Source organism: Anomaloglossus baeobatrachus, chromosome 11, assembly GCF_048569485.1.
Source record: "Anomaloglossus baeobatrachus isolate aAnoBae1 chromosome 11, aAnoBae1.hap1, whole genome shotgun sequence".
NCBI lineage: Eukaryota > Metazoa > Chordata > Amphibia > Anura > Aromobatidae > Anomaloglossus > Anomaloglossus baeobatrachus.
The window spans coordinates 51,634,035-51,648,695 of record NC_134363.1 but is presented as its reverse complement, the minus strand read 5'-3'; the positions used below and the strand labels follow the sequence as shown (position 1 = coordinate 51,648,695).

Sequence of the window (14,661 nt, the reverse complement as noted above, 5' to 3'; positions counted from 1 at the left end):
AACGCTAGTGCTCTGGATCAATCGGCACGTGTGGATAAGCATCCTTGATGCCTAATGATGCTAGGAAATATCCTTGGGACCTTGAGGCGATGACATGGCGGAGGGATTCCATCCGGAACCGCCTGGTGTCCACGAGCTTGCTGAGCATTTTTAGATCCAGAACGGGACGGAACGGCCCGTTGTTATAGGTACCGCAAAGAATTTGGGGTAAAAACCGTGACCTTGTTCCTGAAGAGGAACGGGGGTCATCACTCTTTCTGCCTATAGAGTGCACCCTGTTTGCAGAAGAGCAGCGGCCCGGCCGGGAGGTGGAGAAATTCTGAAGAATCGAGTTGGAGGACGAGAAGTGAGCTCTATCCTGTACCCGTGAGACAGAATGTCTCACACTCAATGGTCATTGACCTATGGCAGCTAAATATCGCCAAGGCGGGAGAGCCTGCTACCGACCGAGGCCGCAAGTCATGAGGAAGCCGCCTTGGAAGCGGGTTTTCAGACTGTCGCTTTTTTGGGCGAGACTGAGCCCGCTAAGAATCTTAGCTCCTCTGATCCTTTTGAGTCCACATTGGACGAGGAAAAATGGGACCTGCCCGAGCCTCGAAAAGGCCGAAAACCCCGACTGCCTCTTGCACTGTTGGGGTTTGTTGTGTCCGGGCTGAGGAAAGGATGAATCCTTACCCCTGGACTGTTTGATGGTTACATCCAACGCTCACCAAACAGTCGGTCAGCAGAAAAAGGTAACTGGTTAGGCAACCTTTTTTGGAAGCAGAATCTGCCTTCCATTCACTTAACGAGCAGACCAGGCTCTGCTTAAAAACACGGAGTAGCGGAGGCTACCGCCGCACGGTTCGCAGAGTCCAGGACAACCTGAATCGCGTAAGAAACAAATGCAGACATTTGAGAGGTTAAGGATGCCACCTGCGGCACAGATGTACGGGTAACCGTGTCAATCTGTGTAAGACAAGCTGAAATAGCTTGGAGTGCCCCAAGGGAGAGAATGCCGGAGCCAACGGTGCGCCGACAGCCTCATAGATGGCTTTCGACCAGAGATCCATCTGTCTGTCAGTGGCATCTTTGAGTTTGCAGTTCCATCTCCCACTGCAACTATGGATCTAGCTACAAGCCTGGAGATTGGAGGATGCCGCTCGGGACATTGGGTCCAGTCCTTGACCAAGTCAGGGGACAGGGATAACGTGTATCCTAAGCCGTTTGGAGAAGCGCATATCTGGATAAGCGTGGTGTTCCTGGACTGCCTCTCTGAAGGCAGAGTGGTCCAGAAAAATACGTGAAGCTGACTCCTCCACTGGAGGAGCTGTGAGAAATAACCCACATTCTATAGATGGACGCTATAAGATTATTTACTATGGCGTCACAATCAGGTGTATCCAGATTGAGAGCGGTCTCAGGATCAGAATCCTGAGCCGCTACTTCCGCCTCATTACACAGCGAGTCCTTCTGTTAGGACCCTGATGAAACCGAGGCCGCTCATAGCGAGCCCCTTAGGCTGTCTGGGACTGACGTCCGTGCAGAGCCGTGACTCTGGGATGCGTGTGACATTCCCGGAGCTGTTAGTTATTCACACTGAGGGGGGCCATGGATCAATGATTCAACAGTGCCCATATTGTGAGAGACATGTCCGGACTGCTAGGCTTCTAGTATCATAGCCATAGTCTCAGAAAAACTGTCAGTAAATACTGCAGACACCGTCCTCATCCCCTGGCCATTAGTGCATACAATGGGAGTCTATGTAACCTGCCGGCCGTATAGCCGTACATGCTGTACCAGCTGTATAGAAAAACATGTGGTTCTGCACCTTTGTTTTACACAGAGAATATGCTGATAACTCCTCCGCATAATCCAGGAGGGTATATACAACGTGCGACCAAACAGTGCAATGTATATAGTACAAGCATATCTATAAGTGCACTTCTGCACTAGTGGGGTTAGCACCACAGGTGCTGCTTAACGCCTGTTACAGCGATTGTGTGACTATCAGAATGCCAGGGTCTTCCACACTTGTCTCTGTATCGTACAGAAACTGACACTAATGGCTGCCGGTGTCCTTGTAGAGAAGGAAGCCGTGGGCGTGCCTGAGAAAGTGCGGGAATCCGGTTTCACAGTGCACACAGTGAGAGGGGTGGAGTATGCAAAACATACTCCAGCTCTCAGCTCTGCTCTATGCAGCGTCACGCCCCTACCCTGACTGTCAGGGCTGTGGGCGGTAACGAAGGGAGGCTAGGCCCAGAAGCCGGGGACTCGAGTTAACAGCGCGGCCGCCGTAAAAGCGCGGGCCGCGCTGAAGTCCCCGGCGCACCACAAGTGCCAGCCGCGCCGCAGTTCCAGCGGCCGGCGCGACCGATTCATAGAAGTGGCCAGCGTCCCGCCCCTCTCCTGACTGGCAGGTCTGGGGGCGGGAACGAACGGAAGCAGGCCGCAAAAGCCGGGGACTCTAGTTATCAGCGCGGCCGCCGTAAAAGCTCGGGCCGCGCTGAAGTCCCCGGCGCACCACAAGTGCCAGCCGCGCCGCTGCCAGCGGCCGGCGCGACCGATTCCTGGAAGTGGCCAGCGTCCCGCCCCTCTCCTGACTGGCAGGTCTGGGGGCGGGAACGAACGGAAGCAGGCCGCAAAAGCCGGGGACTCTAGTTATCAGCGCGGCCGCCGTAAAAGCGCAGGCCGCGCTGAAGTCCCCGGCGCACTACAAGTGCCAGCCGCGCCGCAGTCCCAGCGGCCGGCGCGACCAATTCCCATAAGTGAGCCTGCTTCAGCAAAGCTGAATGAGGCCATGGCACAGGCGCCGCAGCGCTGATGTCCCCCGGCGCACTACAACACCCAGCATGCTGCGGTGTGAGCGCCAACTGCACGGGGACACAGAGTACCTTGAGGAAGCAGGGCCATGTCCCTGATGTACTCCGCTCCATCCAGCATCTTCTCCAGGGGCTGTAGATGGAGCACGGTCTCAGTGCCTGGAGACCGGTAAATCCCACTTCACCCAGAGCCCTGTAAAAAGGGATGGGGAAGGAATCAGCATGTGGGCTCCTGCCGCCGTACCCGCAATGGGTACCTCAACCTTACAAACACCTCCGACATACAGTGGGGTGAGAAGGGAGCATGCTGGGGACACTATATGTGTCCTCTTTTCTTCCATCCGACATAGTCAGCAGCTGCTGCTGACTAAAAAGTGGAGCTATGCGTGGATGTGTTGCCTCCTTCGCACAAAGCACAAAACTGGTGAGCCAGTGATCCCACTGGGGGTGTATAGCCAGAAGGGGAGGGGCCTTACACTTTTAAGTGTAATACTTTGTGTGGCCTCCAGAGGCAATAGCTATACACCCAATTGTCTGGGTCTCCCAATGGAGCGACAAAGAAATCCCTGTTAGTTTATCTTCTCCCTGTGTTGTATTTCTTCCTGGGCACGTATTGCCTCTCCCTGTGTCTGATTTCAGTGTGCATGTGTACGTTTTTTCCCCTTGTCTGTAGTATTTATGGGGTTTGTTTCTCCGATCCCAGCCCTCTCCTGGTTGGGGGAGAGGAGATGTTAGATTAGGGTTCGGAAAGAAGTTAGGGTCATGTTGGTGGTCCAGACCTCACTACCATCAAGACTACCTCTGGGATAAGGGACAGCGCAGGGTAGCTAGTCTGAAGGCCAGCTTAGAGGTCCCTGATCGAGTTACCCCAACACTCCTGTGACATTATATTCACCCCCTATTTTCCTTATGGATCCTGTTATCAGTTTTGAAAAACAGATGCAGACAGGAGCTCAGGAGGGCGGTGCAGCTACAAACTCAGTCGTCATGGCACATGAGCTGTCAGTGCTCCAGAACCCAAACTGCAGTTTCCAGAGTGGTTTTCGGGTGATCGCAGTCAGTTTGTCTGCTTCCAGGAGGCGTGCAGGCTGTACTTCCGCCTGCGTCCCCTCTCCTCTGGGGGTGAGGCTCAGTGTGTAGCTATAGTGGTTTCCCTACTTAGTGGTGACCCACAATCATGGACCTTTTCCTTGCCTTCCAATTCCGATGTTTTGGTACGGTGGACGATTTTTTTCTGCTCTTGGTCTCATCTATGATGACCCCCGATAAGGTGTCTTTGGCCAAGTCCAAAATCCATTCGCTTAAAGAGGGGAATAGATTGGCGGAGGATTACTGTGCAGAATTCTGGAGCTTCTCCGGTCCCAGCTCTCTCCTGGGATGGAGGTGAGGGGTGTTAGATCAGGGTTCAGACAGGAGTTAGGGTCACGCTGGTGGTCCAGACCTAGCTACCATTAAGCTTACCTCTCGGTTGAGGGACAGCACAGGGTCCCTAGTCTGAGGGCCAGTTTAGAGGTCCGTGCTTCAGTTACAATACTCCCGTGACACCAACACTGAACACTTTTGACCGGGTAACAGGTCCCTTTTTAAGTCCAGAAACAGGAGCCTTTCTAACAATCTCATTGGGTTAGGGATCTCTGAAATTGTGATGATTGTTCCCCAAAAAGTTACTTTCTTACATAACATACATAGATCAGTGACAATTTGGACAAATGTTGCTCTCAGGACCTCACAATGCACAATGTCCGGCTCATCGACACTGTCCAGGATGCAAATCACCAGCAGAATCCCCGAACAAGCAGGACCTGCAGAGGGGTTTGTGCGACCTGTAGGTCTGTGAGTTCAGGTCTGGAGGAAAAAATGGGCTATAATCATAGAGAGGGGAGAGGGCGCAAGGTCTGCATTTCAAGGGTATTTGCATTCTCAAATGGTGGAGGAGGGAGCCGTCAGCTCAGTGCTCCACCAATCAGCCTGAGTCTCAGTGCAGCCGATGTGATCACATTACTAGATGCACCTGATGCATGGAGCCACAGTCTGCACACAGCGCAGACCAAGCGGCACAGAAGGGGTAAGGGGCTGGGGAGTATCTATTTCACCATCGTATCATACTGCATTGTGCCAGGCTTATCACACTGTACTCCCCCTATAGTCCCAGGCTTATCACACTGTACCCCCCCTATAGTCCCAGGCTTATCACACTGTACCCCCTATAGTGCCAGGCTTATCACACTGTACCCCCTATAGTGCCAGGCTTATCACACTGTAACCCTTATAAAGCCAGGCTTATCACACTGTACCCCCCTATAGTGCCAGGCTTATCACACTGTACCCCCCTATAGTGCCAGGCTTATCACACTGTACTCCCTATAGTGCCAGGCTTATCACACTGTACTCCCTATAGTGCCAGGCTTATCACACTGTACCCCCTATAGTGCCAGGCTTATCACACTGTACCCCCCTATAGTGCCAGGCTTATCACACTGTACCCCCCTATAGTGCCAGGCTTATCACTCTGTACCCACTATAGTGCCAGGCTTATCACACTGTACCCCCTATAGTGCCAGGCTTATCACACTGTACCCCCCTATAGTGCCAGGTTTAGCACACTGTACTCCCCCCCTTTCCCTATACTGCCAGGCTTATCTCAGTGAACCCCCCTAGAAAAGTCAGGCTTATCTCAGTGTACTCCCCTATAGTGCCAGGTTTAGCACACTGTATCCCCTATAGTGCCAGGCTTATTACACTGTACCCCCTATAGTGCCAGGCTTATCACACTGTACTCCCTATAGTGCCAGGCGTATCATATTGTACCCCCTATAGTGCCAGGCTTATCACACTGTACCCCCCTATAGTGCCAGGCTTATCACTCTGTACCCACTATAGTGCCAGGCTTATCACACTGTACCCCCCTATAATGCCAGGCTTATCACACTGTACCCCCCTATAGTGCCAGGCTTATCACACTGTACCTTCCTATAATGCCAGGCTTATCACACTGTACTCCCCCTATAGTGCCAGGCTTATCACACTGTACCCCCTATAGTGCCAGGCTTATCACACTGTACCCCCTATAGTGCCAGGCTTATCACACTGTACCCCCCTATAGTGCCAGGCTTATCACTCTGTACCCACTATAGTGCCAGGCTTATCACACTGTACCCCCCTATAATGCCAGGCTTATCACACTGTACCCCCTATGGTGCCAGGCTTATCACACTGTACCTTCCTATAATGCCAGGCTTATCACACTGTACCCCCTATAGTGCCAGGCTTATCACACTGTACCCCCTATAGTGCCAGGCTTATCACACTGTACTCCCTATAGTGCCAGGTTTAGCACACTGTACTCCCCCCTTTCCCTATACTGCCAGGCTTATCTCAGTGAACCCCCCTAGAAAAGTCAGGCTTATCTCAGTGTACTCCCCATAGTGCCAGGCTTATCACACTGTACCCCCCTATAGTGCCAGGCTTATCACACTGTACTCCCCATAGTGCTAGGCTTATCACACAGTATCCCCTATAGCGCCAGGCTTATCCCACGGTACCCCCTATAGTGACGGGCTTATCACACTGTACCCAACTATAATGCCAGGCTTATCACACTGTACCCCCCTATAGTGCCAGGCTTATCACACTGTACCCCCCTATAGTGCCAGGTTTAGCACACTGTCCCACCCTATACTGCCAGGCTTATCACACTGTACCCCCCTATACTGCCAGGCTTATCACACTGTACCCCCCTATATTGCCAGGCTTATCAAACTGTACCCCCCTATACTGCCAGGCTTATCACACTGTACCCCCCCCCCTATATTGCCAGGCTTATCAAACTGTACCCCCTATAGTGCCAGGCTTATCATACTATATCCCCTATAGTGCCAGGCTTATCACACTGTACCCCCCTATAGTGCCAGGCTTATCACTCTGTACCCCCCTATAGTGCCAGGCTTATCACACTATATCCCCTATAGTGCCAGGCTTATCACACTGTACCCCCCTATAGTGCCAGGCTTATCACACTGTACCCCCCTATAGTGCCAGGCTTATCACACTATATCCCCTATAGTGCCAGGCTTATCACACTGTACCCCTCTATAGTGCCAGGCTTATCACACTGTACCCCCCCTATACTGCCAGGCTTATCACACTGTACTCCCCTATAGTGCCAGGCTTATCACACTGTAACGCCCTACAGTACCAGGCTTATCTCAGTATACCCCCTATAGAGCCAAACGTATCACACTGTACCCCCCTATAGTGCCAGGTTTAGCACACTGTACCCCCTATAGTGCCAGGCTTATCTCCATGTATCCCCCTAGAAAAGCCAGGCTTATCTCAGTGTACCCCCCCATAGTGCTAGGCTTATCACACTGTAACCCTTATAAAGCCAGGCTTATCACACTGTACCCCCCTATGGTGCCAGGCTTATCACACTGTACCCCCTATAGAGCCAGGCTTATCACACTGTACTCCCCTATAGTCCCAGGCTTATCACACTGTACCCCCTATAGAGCCAGGCTTATCACACTGTACCCCCTATAGTCCCAGGCTTATCACACTGTACCCCCTATAGAGCCAGGCTTATCACACTGTACTCCCCCTATAGAGCCAGGCTTATCACACTGTACTCCCCCTATAGTGCCAGGCTTATCACACTGTACTCCCCCTATAGTGCCAGGCTTATCACACTGTACCCCCCTATAGTGCCAGGCTTATCACACTGTACCCCCTTACAGTGCCAGGCTTATCACACTGTACCCCCTATAGTGCCAGGCTTATCACACTGTACTCCCTATAGTGCCAGGCTTATCACACTGTACCCCCTTACAGTGCCAGGCTTATCACACTGTACTCCCCCTATAGTGCCAGGCTTATCACACTGTACCCCCTATAGTGCCAGGCTTATCACACTGTACCCCCCTATAGTGCCAGGCTTATCACACTGTACCCCCTATAGTGCCAGGCTTATCACACTGTACCCCCCTATAGTGCCAGGCTTATCACACTGTACCCCCCTATAGTGCCAGGCTTATCACACTGTACCCCCCTATAGTGCCAGGCTTATCACACTGTACCCCCCTATAGTGCCAGGCTTATCACACTGTACCCCCCTATAGTGCCAGGCTTATCACACTGTACCCCCCTATAGTGCCAGGCTTATCACACTGTACCCCCCTATAGTGCCAGGCTTATCACACTGTACCCCCTATAGTGCCAGGCTTATCACACTGTACCCCCCTATAGTGCCAGGCTTATCACACTGTACCCCCTATAGTGCCAGGCTTATCACACTGTACCCCCCTATAGTGCCAGGCTTATCACACTGTACCCCCCTATAGTGCCAGGCTTATCACACTGTACCTCCCTATAGTGCCAGGCTTATCACACTGTACCCCCCTATAATGCCAGGCTTATCACACTGTACCTCCCTATAGTGCCAGGCTTATCACACTGTACCCCCCTATAGTGCCAGGCTTATCACACTGTACCCCGTATAGTGCCAGGCTTATCACACTGTACTCCCTATAGTGCCAGGCTTATCACACTGTACCCCGTATAGTGCCAGGCTTATCACACTGTACCCCCCTATAGTGCCAGGCTTATCACACTGTACCCCGTATAGTGCCAGGCTTATCACACTGTACTCCCTATAGTGCCAGGCTTATCACACTGTACCCCGTATAGTGCCAGGCTTATCACACTGTACCCCGTATAGTGCCAGGCTTATCACACTGTACCCCCTATAGTGCCAGGCTTATCACACTGTACCCCGTATAGTGCCAGGCTTATCACACTGTACCCCGTATAGTGCCAGGCTTATCACACTGTACCCCCCTATAGTGCCAGGCTTATCACACTGTACTCCCCCTATAGTGCCAGGCTTATCACACTGTACCCCCCTATAGTGCCAGGCTTATCACACTGTACTCCCCCTATAGTGCCAGGCTTATCACACTGTCCCACCCTATACTGCCAGGCTTATCACACTGTACCCCCCTATAGTACCAGGCTTATCCCACTGTATCCCCCCTATAGTGCCAGGCTTATCTCGGTTCCCCCCTCCTGTATCGGCGACACACTGTATAACGACAGCCGTACAGCGATCACCCGCCGCACACATGCGACATTCACAGTTTCACACTGTACTCACTTCCCCTCCAGCAAAACGTTCCCAGTCTCCCGCCAAAGTCTCCTCTTCCGGCACCAGCCCCTCCCCCCAAACTGTGTTCGTTGTCATGGACGCAGGACGCTAATAGGTCTCTTTCAGTGGATGGGAGGAGTTTGCGGCCATATTGTGTGCGGCAAATCAGGACGCTAGCACGCAGATCCTATTACACCATGTTGTGTGTGGCAGGAAGCACTGATGTATGGTGTAGTGTCCCGCACAGCGCCCCCTGGCTGTGCAGCGGAGTCAGTGCATAGGAGTAATGTGACGCAGATGAGATAGAGCTGAGAGGCCGGCCAGCAAATCCCACATCTCCAGCCAAACTACAACTCCCAGCATGCCCTGACAACCTGAGCTCTGGCAGTGCCAGATTCTTCACATGCAGCTATTTGGGGGGGACCAGCATACATACATTTTGGCTAATCATTAAAGCAGTGGTCTCCAGCTTTGAAGAACTACCACTCCCAGCATGCAACGTTCAGAAGATTGCCAAAAAAAATAGATTTCCCGAAAGATTTCACTTGTAAAGCGCCATGGAATAAATGGCGCTATAATAATAAATAATAATAATAATAATAATAATAATAATAAAAAGGCAAAACTCCCAGAATCTGCATTATTTTTTATTTTAGTCACCTCTTTTGTTCTTGGGGACCCCAACAGTGTCCGGCCAGTACCTGCGGCGGCAAAGAGAGGAATAAAGGGAAGTGTGGAGCTTTGAACTAATAGGGGAGTCAGGGTGGGAGTCTGTAGTAATGGAGGGTCTATACTAATGGGGGGTTCTGGTCTGAGGTCTGTAGTAATGAAGGAGTCTGCACTGCGGTCTATACAAATGGGGGAGTCTGGTCTTAGGTAGGTACTAATGGGGGGTCTGCTCCATAAGGTCTGTACTAAAGGGGGTCTATACTAATGGGGGAGTCTGGTCTGGGGTGTGTATTGATGGGGGAGTCTGGACTGGGGTATGTACTAATGGGGGGGGGGGGTTTGGTCTGAAATCTGTACTAATTGGGGAGTCTGGTCTGAGGTCTGTACTAATGGGGCTATAATGGGGAGTCTGGCCTGGGGTCTGTACTAATGGGGCTATAATGGGGAGTCTGGCCTGGGGTCTGTACTAATGGGGGAGTTCTGGTCTGAGGTCTGTACTAATGGGTGGTCTTTTCTAATGGGGGAGTCTGGCCTGAGGTCTGTACTAATGGGGGTCTATTCTACTGGCGGAGTCTGGTCTGAGGTCTGTACTAATGGGGCTCTATACTAACGGGAGTCTGGTCTGAGGTCTGTACTAATGAGGGGGCTGTACTAATGTGGGGGTTCTGGTCTGAGGTCTGTACTAGTGGGAGGTCTATACTAATGGAAGAGTCTGGTCTGGGGTCTGTACTAATGGGGAGGTCTATACTAATGGGGGAGTCTGGTCTGGGGTCTGTACTAATGGGGGAGTCTGGTCTGGGGTCTGTGCTAATGGGGGAGTATGGTCTGGGGTCTGTATTGATGGGGGAGTCTGGACTGGGGTATGTACTAATGGGGGGGAGGGTTGGTCTGAAATCTGTACTAATTGGGGAGTCTGGCCTGGGGTCTGTACTAATGGGGGGTTCTGGTCTGAGGTCTGTACTATTGGGTGGTCCTTTCTAATGGGGGGAGTCTGGCCTGGGGTCTGTACTAATGAGGGGGTTCTGGTCTGAGGTCTGTACTAATGGGTGGTCTTTTCTAATGGGGGAGTCTGGCCTGGGGTCTGTACTAATGAGGGGGTTCTGGTCTGAGGTCTGTACTAATGGGTGGTCTTTTCTAATGGGGGAGTCTGGCCTGGGGTCTGTACTAATGAGGGGGTTCTGGTCTGAGGTCTGTACTAATGGGTGGTCTTTTCTAATGGGGGAGTCTGGCCTGGGGTCTGTACTAATGAGGGGGTTCTGGTCTGAGGTCTGTACTAATGGGTGGTCTTTTCTAATGGGGGAGTCTGGTCTGAGGTCTGTACTAATGGGGGTCTATTCTACTGGCGGAGTCTGGTCTGAGGTCTGTACTAATGGGGGGGTTCTGGTCTGAGGTCTGTACTAGTGGGAGGTCTATACTAACGGGAGTCTGGTCTGAGGTCTGTACTAATGGGGGGTTCTGGTCTGAGGTCTGTATTAGTGGGAGGTCTATACTAATGGAAGAGTCTGGTCTGGGGTCTGTACTAATGGAGGGGTTCTAGTCTGAGGTCTGTACTAGTGGGAGGTCTATACTAATGGAGGAGTCTGGTCTGGGGGCTGTACTAATGAGGGGTTCTGGTCTGAGGTCTGTACTAGTGGGAGGTCTATACTAATGGAAGAGTCTGGTCTAAGGTCTGTACTAATGGGGAGGTCTATACTAATGGGGGAGTCTGGTCTGGGGTCTGTACTAATGGGGGAGTCTGGTCTGGGGTCTGTACTAATGGGGGAGTCTGGTCTGGGGTCTGTACTAATGGGGGAGTCTGGTCTGGGGTCTGTACTAATGGGGGAGTCTGGTCTGGGGTCTGTACTAATGGGGGAGTCTGGTCTGGGGTCTGTACTAATGGGGGAGTCTGGTCTGGGGTCTGTACTAATGGGGGAGTCTGGTCTGGGGTCTGTACTAATGGGGGGTCTATACTAATGGAGGAGTCTGGTCTGGGGTCTGTACTAATGGGGTAGGTCTATAGTAATGGAGGGGGTCTGGTATGAGGTCTGTAATAATGGGGGGTTTTATTGGACCACTCTCCGATGACCAGACTTGTGGTCCTTGTGCTCTGTGTGTGTGGAGGCCGGGCAGCGCTCAGCCCCATGATCACCGGTGTGCTGCAACACAGGTCCGTGGAAAAAGCCTCAGCATGCTCCAGTCTGGTCCGAAGATAAAATAAAAACAAAACTGTATGTCGGCCATACGAGTACACGGTTTTTCAGGATGCGTTATAGTTTTCATGGCAACATTTTATATTACAAATTAAAATAGGAAGAAAACTGCCGCTCCGCCATTGTGTTTTTATGGGCTTTACTTTATTCTGCAAGTTATTACGATTACAGAGATACGAAGGTTTTTATAGTTTTTTTTTTTATGTTTTACGACTTTACTACAACAAAACATATCTGCTTTTATGTCCCTATAACTTTTTTACTTCTGTGCGGATGGAGTCTGAGGACTTTGTTTTTCTGCTGCACAAGTTGTTTCCATCAGTCGCACTTTGGGGACACGTATAACACTCTGATCACTTTTTGTGTTGTTTTTAGAGACAGGATGAACTCTGTTTTTTTTCTGCAGCGTGATATTAGGAGGCCTCACGTGGCTGCATATGTGCCCCCCTTTAGGCACCATAGTGCTGCCTCTTTGAGCAGGATGACTGCAGGGTGCAGTCTTTGCTTGTCTGTCACTATCTATCTATCGGTCTGTCTGTCTCTCTGTCTGTCTCTTTGTCCATCCGTCTGCCTCTGTGTGTGTGTGTGTGTGTGTGTGTGTGTGTGTGTCTCTTTCTCTCCATAATGGGACTATATAATACTAGAGTTGAGCGCGGTTCTCCAGTTCGCGGTTCGAGTGATTTTGGGGGGTGTTCTAGTTAGAACTCGAGCTTTTTGCAAAAGCTCGATAGTTCTAGATACGTTCGAGAACGGTTCTAGCAGCAAAAAGCAGGGCTTTTTACAGCTACAGTGTGCAGGAGCCATCGCTGGCAGCCTGCGGTAAGCTGGTAACCAAGATAAACATCGGGTATCCAAGCAAAGTGCTTTGGTTAGTAACCCAATATTTACCCTGGTTACGTGTGCAGGGAGCCGACACTTCCCCGCTCAGCTCGCTCCGCTCCCTCCTGCACGCAGCATGTACACACACACACACACACTCACACCTGTCCCCAGCCATGCAGTCCACGACACTGACGTCCTCAGCGCCACATGGCCCCGCTAGGCTCCATCCACTTCGCACTCCGCCGCCCACACACATGGCCCCGCTAGGCTCCACCCACTTCGCACTCAGCCGCCCGCACACATGGCCCCGCTAGGCTCCGCCCACCTGGCACACATGGCCCCGCTAGGCTCTGCCCACCTGGCACTCTGCACACATTGCCCCGCTAGGCTCCGCCCACCTGGCACTCTGCACACATGGTCCCGCTAGGCTCCGCCCACCTGACACTCTTCACACATGGTCCCGCTAGGCTCCGCCCACCTGACACACTGCACACATGGCCCCGCTAGGCTCCGCCCACCTGGCACTCTGCACACATGGCCCCGCTAGCCTCCGCCCACCTGGCACTCTGCACACATGGCCCCGCTAGCCTCCGCCCACCTGGCACTCTGCACACATGGCCCCGCTAGGCTTCGCCCACCTGGCACTCTTCACACATGTTCCCGCTATGCTCCGCCCACCTGGCACGCTGCACACATGGCCAGGCTAGGCTCCGCCCACCTCGGCACGCATGGCCCCGCTCGGCTTACCTGCGGTGATGAAGTCCCGCCCTCCCGCTGTCACTGTCATCCATGGCCGCCGCTTGTCACATCTCTCACTGCGGCCCGAGACTGTCACTAGCGGTGACGTCACAGGCTCTCGCGATACTTGACTGTAAAGCTCATTGAAGTCAGTGACAGGTGCTGTCAGCAGTGCAGGAGATCGTCACGGCAGGTAATGTACCTCGCTCCTGACAGCAGCATTTGTCATGCCCTGCAGTGACCTGGGCTGACCTATTGATGTTAGCTCAGGTCACTGCATTGCTCTCCCAGCCAATGGGAAACATTCTGTTCTTCATTGGCTGGGACAGCGACTATGGTATGGATCGTCATGGTAACCGCTTGGATTACAGCAGACCTGGATTTGTTTTTCTTTCTAATAAATTGGTGAAAAAGGGAATGTATTGGGCAGTGTTTTTTCAAATAAAAATGTGTTTGTCGTCTATTTTTTTTTTTTTTATTACTGACTGGGTTGGTGATGTCAGGTATCTGATAGACTCGTGACATCACGAAGCCCAGGGCTTGATGCCAGGTGACATTACACATCTGGTATTAACCCCATATATTACCCCGTTTGCCACCGCACCAGGGCACGGGATGAGCTGGGGCGAAGCACCAGGATTGGCACAACTAATGGATGCGCCACTCCTTGGGCGGCTGCGGCCTGCTATTTTTAGGCTGGGGAGAGTCCAATAACCATGGACCTCCCTAGTCTGAGAATATCAGACCCCAGCTGTCCGCTTTACCTTGGCTGGTGATCCAATTTGGGGGGACCCTACTTTTTTTTTGTAATTATTAATATTTATAAAATAATTATAAAAAAAGAGCCTAGGGTAACCTCCACATTGGATCCCCAACCACGGTAAAGCTGCCAGCTGTGGTTTGCAGGCTACAGCCGTCTGCTTTACCCTAGCTGGCTATCAAAAATGGGGGGACCCAACATCATTTTTTTTTTTAACTATTATTTTTTTAAATTAAAAAAATTAAAGGGCTTCCCTGTATTTTGATTGCTAGCCAAGGTAACGCCAGGCAGATGGGGGTAGCAACCCGTAGCTGTCTGCTTTATCTGCCCTGAGAATCAAAAATACCGCGGAGCGCTACGTCATTTTTTTTAAAGAATAATTTTTACAGCACTGTGATGTCCAGCAATCAAAATACAGGGAAGCCCTTTTTGTTTTTAGTTATTTAAATAAATAATTAAAAAAAAATATATATATGGGCTCCCGCTGCATTTTTTGTATTGCTAGCTAATGGTAATCCAAGCAGCTACTGGCTGCTAACCCCC

General features: G+C 51.7%; 1 protein-coding gene across 1 annotated transcript in view; it reads right to left on the bottom strand.

Annotated features, from left to right (window-relative positions):
* POLD1 (DNA polymerase delta 1, catalytic subunit) overlaps positions 1-9,149 on the bottom strand; it is a 181,564-nt gene extending 172,415 nt beyond the window's left edge. The window contains 1 exon segment of the mRNA XM_075328482.1: positions 8,950-9,149. The gene's annotated coding sequence lies outside the window, so the exon portion shown is untranslated.
* Positions 9,150-14,661: the final 5,512 nt, after the last annotated feature.